An 8,914-nucleotide genomic window follows, 5' to 3' on the forward strand; every position below is an offset into this window, starting at 1 on the left:
CATATTTTCATTTACAGTCAAAGATCACAATGATAATGAAGACCTACACAATCCTAGAGGAAGTAAAGGGACAACCCATGCTTGTGATTTGGGTTCAATATCAACATAAATGAGTACCATAGAAGTAGTGATAGAAAAAAAAATGTATATACTACTTGTGTATAGGCTACTTGTTACTATTTTGTGGCTATCTCTTTTTAATAGGCTTTGTCCTAACTTTTTCTCTTTGGTTGAGTTGTCATTAAGATTTACATTTCAAATCTTTTCCCGTGATCTCACTATTATTAATTTAGCTATGATTGTTATCCCTTGTACTTTGCCATGTGTATTTGGTTCTTATTGTGTATCATCTTCTCATGACTTCTTGAGGAGGATTTGTGTCTGCTCTTAACACTATCCTAGAAGATCTTGACTATATTTTCAATGAAACTTGGCTTTGCTTACTTCTTATTCACTATTTTATTGGTGTAGCTATTCCTTTCTATGTCTTCTTTTAATGTGTTCTTCAAATTGATGTGCCTCTCACAATTAGAAGGTCATGGATACCCAAGTTAGTAAGATCCTCTAATACTTAGTCATAGATCGCATTCTAACAACAAATAAAAGGTCATATCCTGGTAACCTAGCTAGTCCATGAGTAGTAGCTCAAAATGTTATCAAAGCTAGGTTAGGTTAGGAGCCCCAAGAACCTATAATGTGTCTTATAATGGGTGTTGAAAATAATCTACACTCAAGCCAACAATGGAATGGTAAGAAAGGGGGCAGTAGCTCAACGATAGAGAAATTTATTAACAAATAGAATTCCTTAAGTTGGATTCCTAGATATTTTATGAGTATTAGCTTAACACTTTCATGCATAAATAACATCTACTCCCACCTCTACCATAAATCCAACTTCCACCATTTCTCCTTCCACAACCTCTAGTCACCTTCATGTACCAAAGCCACTAGTGCCACACCTTTAGTACTTACATCCTTCACTTATCATCCACCATATGGCCTATTTATCAAATTTATTTCTTCTACATGTAAAAGAAATATGCACGATATGGAGTGACAATTGGTAGATGTGAAATCCATATTCCACAACCTTTGCTAAAATCCTTTCTACAAGTGCCAAAATGTGAGGTTTTTAACAGGATGCGACATCCATCAAAGCATAATAGAGATGAGATTTCTATCAATATGGAAGATCAAACAATGTAGGAAAGAATCATTTAAAAATAGATACAAGATTGCATGTTATAGAGAACTTCATTTTGTCTTTTTGTGGCATTGCATTTCATACTATTTTAAAGAAGATAACATAGTTTTCCAAAAAATGTCAAAACCCTGCTTAGTGTTTACCGAGAGGAGTAAATAATGTATAGTTTGGTCTCCCATGTATATAAATTTATCCAAATGTGTGGGAATACCTTTTTTCATGCTATGTATCATATTATGTTGTTTTTAGGGCTCCAAATTAGATTTGGTATGTGTTTGGGCATGAGGACAGTCTGATATCTCTATGTATCAGACAGTAAAATGCAGTAATAGTGAAGAATTTGGTGGGAAGACCAAGCGATTGGTATTTTGAAGTGGTTAATGAAAAAGAGAGGGGTGAGGAAACCCTATGCAACCCTCTAAATGGTTTGTGGATCAAAACCCAATGAAATAAATTAAATTTCTATGATTGTCCTAAGGGTATTGATTATCATAGTCATAGTTTTTCTAGTGATATTGTTTTTGTTTTGAGAGAATTGTATTTGTAAACCCAAGTATGGACATTTAATTGATTCATGAGATGATTTAAGACTACATCAATACTTAACAACAACATAGTCTATAGGCACATAAAATATAAAATGACTACATATTGGAAGGCGTGTTTGATGATGCCATGAAAGGTCTGATATCCCTATGTTTCAAATTGAGAAAACCAGTGAAAGACAAATTAAAATGCATTGAGAAGGAAAAAGGTTGAATTGCCTAATTTTTCTTGTTGAAGTGATGTGTGGGGACCCTTCCAAGTCAAATACCTTGTTGTAGTTTCAAAGGGTGGAAAAAGAATAAGCATTTTATTTACTGGCCTAATAGACCATCCATCATAACATTGATTACCAATGATGTGTGCGGTGAAAACTAATTTAAGAGGAAGGCTCTTTCTATTTTAATACCAAGTAAGTATTCATAGACCTTGTGTACGGTCCTCCAATCCTAGAGTAAGGAGTTTCAAGCCTAGATACATTGATTTGGCCTTGTGGCCATCAATGAGTGTTGACCCAAAAGGAGAAGTCTTGAGACTGACAATTTTGGAAGCGTGGCATTATTCAAAGCCAACACTTATATGTGAACCCCATCTTTACATATTATGATTAGTTTCCATGATACTTGACCCTATCCTCATGGTATTGGGTCAATTCATATTAGAGTGTTTTGTTGAAGAAACATGATCTGAGAAGTTTGATACAGAGGCAAGGGTAGAACTCAATATTTCATATTATGACAACAACCAAATTGATTAGGAAAGTCAGATAACATCTCTCCAATGTTTAGGATACACAAGGGTAGGATTAGTCATGTAAGTATTCATGAGCATGGGGGATAGTTTCTTTCCTTTCAGACTGATTTGGACAATATTGAGAGGATCCTATAAGGAATGACTATAACCATACTCATGATGACTTCACAACATTGATAATGAATTCACATTAGACACTCATGGATTACCCCAATTAGACATTAGTCAACTTAAGATATGATACAAGGATTACATACCACAAAGCCATTATATATGTTTTGGGATGAAAAAGAAGAGAAATGGTTTTGGTTGTGGCCATCAATGCGTGTTGACCCAATAGGAGAAGTCTTGAGATGGACACTTTTGGAAGTGTGGCATTGTTGAAAGCCAACAATTATGTGTGAACCCCATCTTCATGTATTATGATTAGTTACCATGATACTTGACCCTATCCTCATGGTGTTGGATCAATTAATATTGGTGTGTTTTGTTGAAGAAACATGATGTGAGAAGTTTGATGTAGAGGCAAGGGTAGAACTCAGTATTTCATATTAGGATAGCAACCACATTGATTAGGCAAATCAGATAAGGTCTCTCCAATGTTTAGGATACACAAGGCCAACATTAGTCATGTAAGTATACATGAGAATGGGAATGGATAGTTTTTTTCCTTTTAGACTAATTTGGAAAGTATTGAGAGGATCCTATAAGCAATGACTATCACCATACTCTCGATGACTTCATAAAATTGATAATAAATTCACATTAGACACTCATGGATTACCCCAATTAGATATTACTCAAATTAAGATATCATACAAGGATTGCATACCACAAAGTCATTAGATATGTTTTGAGATGAAAAATAAGAGTTAAATAGTTTTGCTTGTGGCCATCAATGAGTGTTGACCCAATAGGAGAAGTCTTGAGACTGACAATTATGGAAGTGTGGCATTGTTTAAAGCCAACACTTATGTGCTAACCCCATCTTCACGTATTATGATTACTTGCCATGATACTGGACTCTATTCTCATGGTGTTGGCTCAATACATATTAGTGTGTTTTGTTGAAGAAACATGATGTGAGAAGTTTGATGTAGAGGCAAGGGTAGAACTTAGTATTTCATATTAGGACAACAACCACATTAATTAGCCAAGTCAAATAAGGTCTCTCCAATGTTTAGGATACACAAGGGTATAATTAGTCATGTAAGTATGCATGAGCATGGGAATGAACAATTTCTTTCCTTTTAGACTAATTTGGACAGTATTGAGAGGATCCTATAAGGAATGACTATCACCATACTCTCAATGACTTCAAAACAATGATAATGAATTCAAAATTAACACTCATGGATTACCCCAATTAGACATTATTCAACTTAAGATATGATAAAAGGATTGCATACCACAAAGCCATAAGATATGCTTTGAGATGAAAAAGAAGAGTTAAATGGTTTTGGTTGTGGCCATCAATGAGTGTTGACCCAATAGGAGAAGTCTTGAGACTGACAATTTTGGAAGTGTGGCATTGTTGAGAGCCAAAACTTATGTGTGAACCTCATCTTCATGTATTATGATTAGTTACCATGATACTTGAACCTATCCTCATGTTGTTGGCTCATTTCGTATTAGTGTGTTTTGTTGAAGAAACATGATGTGATAATTTTGATGCAGAGGCAAGGGTAGAACTCAGTATTTCATATTAGGACAACAACCACATTGATTAGGCAAGTCAGATAAGGTCTCTACAATGTTTAGGATACATATGGAAACACTAGTCATGTAAGTATGCATGAGCATGGGAATGGATAGTTGCTCTCCTTTTAGACTTATTTGGATAGTATTGAGAGGATCCTATAAGGAATTACTATCACCATACTCTCGATGACTTCACAACATTGATAATGAATTCACATTAGACACTCGTGGATTACCCCAATTAGACATTAGTCAACTTAAGATATGATACAATGATTTTATACTACAAAGCCATTAGATATGTTTTGAGATGAAAAAGAAGAGTTAAATGGTTTTGGTTGTGGCCATCAATGAGTGTTGACCCAATAGGAGAAGTCTTGAGACTAACAATTTTGGAAGTGTGGCATTTTTGAAAGCCAACACTTATGTGTGAAACCCATCTTCATGTATTATGATTAGTTGCCATGATACTTGACCCTATCCTCATGGTGTTGGCTCAATTCATATTAGTGTGTTTTGTTGAAGAAACATGATGTGAGAATTTTGATGCAGAGGCAAAGGTAGAGCTTGATATTTCAAATTAGGACAGTAACCACATTGATTAGGCAAGTCAGATAAGGTCTCTCCAATGTTTAGGATACACAAGGATAGCATTATTCATGTAAGTATGCATGAGAATGGGAATAGATAGTTGCTTTTATTTTAGACTAATTTGGACAATATTGAGAGGATCCTAAAAGGAATGACTATCACCATACTCTCAATTACTTCACAATATTGATAATGAATTCACATTAGACAATCATGGATTACCCCAATTAGACATTACTCGAATTAAGATATGATACAAGGATTGCATACCACAAAGCCATTAGATATGTTTTGAGATGAAAAAGAAGAGTTAAATTGTTTTGGTTTTGGCCATGAATGAGTGTTGACCCCATAGGAGAAGTCTTGAGACTTACAATTTCGGAAGTGTGGTATTGTTGAGAGCCAACACTTATGTGTGAACCCTGTCTTCATCTATTATGATTAGTTTCCATGATACTTGAACCTATCCTCATGGTGTTGGCTCAAATCATATTAGTGTGTTTTGTTGAAGAAACATGATGTGAGAAGTTTGATGCAGAGGCAAGGGTAGAACTCACTATTTCATATTAGGACAGCAACCACATTTATTAGGCAAGTTAGATAAGGTCTCTCCAATGTTTAGGATACACAAGGGAAACATTAGTCATGTAAGTATGCATCAGAATGGGAATGGATAGTTGCTTTTCTTTTATACTGATTTGGACAATATTGAGAGGATCCTATAAGGAATGACTATCACTATACTCTCAATGACTTGACAACATTGTTAATGAATTCACATTAGACACTCATGTATTACCGCAATTAGACATTAGTCAACTTAAAATATGATACAAGGATTCCATAACCACAAATATAATAGATATGTTTTGAGATGAAAAAGAAGAGTTAAATGGTTTTGGTTGTGGCCATCACTGAGTGTTGACCCAATAGGAGAAGTCTTGAGACTGACATTTTTTGAAGTGTGGCATTGTTGAGAGCCAACACTTATGTGTGAACCCCATCTTCCGGTATTATGATTTGTTGCCATGATACTTGACCCTATCCTCATGGTGTTGGCTCAATTCATATTAGTGTGTTTTGTTGAAGAAACATGATGTTAGAAGTTTGATGCAGAGGCAAGGGTAGAACTCAGTATTTCAAATTAGGACAACAACCATACCGATTTGTACAATATTGAGAGGATCCTATAAGGAATGGCCATCACCATACTCTCAATGACTTCGCAAATTTGATAATGAATTTACATTAGATACTCATGGATTACCCCAGTTAGACATTAGTCAACTTAAGATATGATACAAGGATTTCATACCACAAAGCCATTAGATATATTTTGAGATGAAAAAGAAGAGTTAAATGGTTTTGGTTTAATTTGCATAGTTTATATGTTCAAGTAATTTAATTTGGTATATTATACTGAAACGTGATTTCATAACTAACATTTTAACTTCTATATAACTAGTTTTGTAGCTCGATTTTCTTGCCTGTGAAGAAAGACCATTTCAGACAATATAAGTGAACAACAAAATAAGGAGACAATTGTTACATTATGGTCTAACTTGAAAAGAAAAGGTGATGGAAATTGTTATTGTCCCTACAAAATTTGGGTTAAAGACTAGAAGACTTCTAATCAAAATAGCTAAGAAACATTGTAGGCTGCATGGTCACATTGAAGGTGGACATGATTATCATCCATTGGTAAGTTTTTCGTTATATAATTTTAACAGTTTATATACATAATAAATCACTTGATGATGAGATCATGATCATGATTTATTTATGTTTATCAATTTTATATAGGTCGAGCACCTCATAGCACATGATATGGATCAACACAACCCAGAGAATATGGTTTTCGAAGTGGATGAACATGGAGGTGTGAATATCAAAGATGAAGATAATGATCCCATGGAAGATGATGATCATGAACCACAAAACACAATTGAAGATGATGGTACAAATAAATTGATCCATGACACATTTCGTACTCATTCAGTTGATCATGATGATGAAGATGACCTTGATGTTGTTCATGATGTTCCTCTACTTGAGAAGGCATCTAAGGCCCTTTACGAAGGCTCACAAACAACTGTTCTCTACGTTGTATTGTTGTTGGTGAACTTGAAGGTTATGAATGGTTTATCCAACATAAAAATCTCACGTATGTTAAGGTATGTCATATATGTCATAAAATGGTGAATCATGTTCTGCCATTAATATTCTTTATATTATATTTTTTTGTTGTAGATTGATAGGTGAGTTTTTGTTACCACCATCAAATATTCTACCTCACTCATACTGAGAATTATCTACCATTATGAAAGATATTGGAATGGAGTATCAAGCAATATATGCTTTTCCCAATGATTATATTATATATCACAAACAACATGAATTTCAAACTGAATGTCCTAAATATCATATCAGTAGATATCAAAAAAATCAAACAACAAAAGGGTTCCTCACAAGGTTCTTCACTATATTCCATTTATTCCACGTATGTAATGATTATTCAAGTGCACTAGCTTGGCACAATTTATGGATTACCATGCATGCAATAGAAGTCAAGATGACATTATTTGAATGCCTATGGATGGTTCAGCATTTATGGACATAGAGGAAAAGTGGCCACACTTTAAAGAACAACCTCGTAATCTTAGGCTTTCATTGACAGCAGACGGTGTCAATCCATTTGGAGAGATGAGATCTGTTTACTTAGTGTGGCCTATTTTTGTTATCAACAATAACATTCCTCCATGGATGTGAATAAAGAGGGAGCACATAATGTTGGAAATGATTGTTCTAGGTATTTTATCATTTAAATATAGTCATCTACATTTAATTATAAATATTGCAATAAAATGGTCATAATAATTATGTAATGTTTTTTGTTCATTCTATTAGGTAAGTACCGAGTTAAAGATATGAATGTATATATTGAGCCTGTTATCGACGAATTGCTAGAGTTATGGAATGGTGTCACTATGTATGATGTCTCTAGACCAATAGGACAAATACAATTTCAATTCCATGTGATGGTTATATGGACAATACACGATGCCCTAGGGCTAACACATTTTTGTTGTATGTTATAGTGTTTAAGTTGTGCATGAACATTATAGTTCAAAAAATTAACATATTTAATCCAATTATACATTTTGTAGGTCTTCAAACAAAGGGAAAATTTGCATGTCCAGTTTGTTGTCCAAAGTTGAAATCTCACCATTCAAAAAGTTTCAAAAAGTAGGTGTTTGATGAGTATAGGCACTTTCTCCACAAAAATCATAAGTATCGAAATACTGAAAAACATATTTTTAATGGGAAAGAAGAGAATACATCAAAGCCATGAAGAATGAAACCTCACTTGTGGAATTTGGAATATAATAGAATTAATCATCAAGGTAATGCCATTCCATCTAATGGTTTATGTCATAAAACATCTTTTCTATTTTGTTTTGTTTACCGATGATGTGATTGATGATCATGAAGGTCATGAAGGCATAAATGACGACCTTCCTAAGGGACTAAAAAGTTATCCCCAACAATTTAGTAGGTTTTCCTACTATGAGAAGTTACAAATTGTGCATTTTTTTGATAGTATGCATATTGGAAAGAATGTAACAGAGACATTATGGAAAATACTAGATGGAAGGCATGACAAAGAAAAAATTGTCAAAATATGTAGTGACATTTAGGATTCCAATCATGCAATGATAAATGTCATTCAATCAAATAGCCATGGAGACCAGATTAATATAAGTGAGCTTCCTTGGTTATTAACGGACCAACAAAGCAATGCTATAAAGGAAGTCATATGAAAAATTTGATATCCCACAGGATTTGTTGTGAACATAAACAAGCTCATATCAAAGAAAAGTGAATTTGGGCTAGGGATGAAAACGCATGATTGGCATACCTTCATTAAGGTAATTCACATTCTTGTGTTTTTACTATGTATTTAAGTAATGCATGTGTACTTTTTATTGCATTATGTTAGAAAAAATGAAAAGATAATTTTATAATTGTTGCAGTGCATTCTACCTCTATCTTCCTAGACGACTTCGACAATAATGTCAAGAAAATCATATATGATCTTGGAAAATACATGAGGTAAGTAGT

The sequence above is a fragment of the Cryptomeria japonica genome, chromosome 3, assembly GCF_030272615.1.
Source record: "Cryptomeria japonica chromosome 3, Sugi_1.0, whole genome shotgun sequence".
Taxonomy (NCBI): Eukaryota; Viridiplantae; Streptophyta; class Pinopsida; order Cupressales; family Cupressaceae; genus Cryptomeria; species Cryptomeria japonica.